Below are 1,019 nucleotides of genomic sequence, written 5' to 3'. Positions count from 1 at the left end.
ACTGGTTCCATAATTGATGATATATTTCTAGGGAAGTTCCTTTACAAGAATTGAAGTGGCGGAGATTTGCCTTTCACCAAAGCATCACAGGTGCAAAAGCTACAAAAGTCACTTGATGCCATATCAGACTAAAACCAATGTAAATGCTCAATAAACACAATAAGTAATTGATTTTAGTATCAGCAATATGTGCAACACAGATCTTTTAATAAGAATGAATAATTATTTGTGTAGTTTTTTTTGTATTCCAAGGGACTCCGATAGTATTCCGGTTTCCTTTCTCCTACTTAGAATGATGTTGGGGAATATGTGTGATTTTGATTCATAGATTAAGAGGAATAGAACTCAGTGAATTGTGATTGGATGTATTGCTAAATAATTATTGGTGTAACCTAACCTAGCTTATGTTTACAACAGACATTTGTGGTAGAAAATCTTTCAGGTGATGGGTGATTATTCTAAATTATTTAAACTGTGATTATTGGTAATCATGCAGGAACCTCAAACAAGGTATTTTATCATGGTAAGTTACTTTAATGTTGAAGTAAAATTTAATGTAGAAGGAAATGTCAAGTAATGAGAGTACCCAATTGTATATGAAAAACTACCCCATTCCTCTTTTCATCTAAATAAGGTACATACCTTTAGGCTAGAGATCAAAAGTATCTGCTTGTCCTCCCTTTTTTCTCTCAAGTAGTATGTGACATAGATAAGACTTCAGCTTTTAATTTTTGGGAAGACCCAATTGTCAATTTGAAAATAGTTTTCAATGACTCATATTTTCAGATATTTTATTTTTTTTTGTGACTAAACTTTTATTTTGAAAATCCTTTTTTAAGTAATTATTTCTTCAGAATTCATTAAATCATGTAGAAGTATTCACATATTATTTTTTATTATATTTTTTTCAGCCCCTTGTCCCCTTATTTACGAAAAAATATATTTTTTTGTGTTTGAAAAAAAAACAAAATTTTTTCTAAACCACAAACACCCGGCTACTTCTCAGCCATGGGATTTTG

The 1,019-nt window shown here is 30.5% G+C and overlaps 1 protein-coding gene across 1 annotated transcript in view; it reads left to right on the top strand.

The window, feature by feature from the left end:
* Positions 1-1,019, top strand: part of LOC119587107 (succinate--hydroxymethylglutarate CoA-transferase-like) — a 5,186-nt gene that overhangs the window by 894 nt on the left and 3,273 nt on the right. The gene's annotated exons all lie outside the window — the stretch shown is intronic.

This window comes from Penaeus monodon, chromosome 22, assembly GCF_015228065.2.
Source record: "Penaeus monodon isolate SGIC_2016 chromosome 22, NSTDA_Pmon_1, whole genome shotgun sequence".
Taxonomy (NCBI): Eukaryota; Metazoa; Arthropoda; class Malacostraca; order Decapoda; family Penaeidae; genus Penaeus; species Penaeus monodon.
This window is presented reverse-complemented; position numbering and strand designations above follow the sequence as displayed.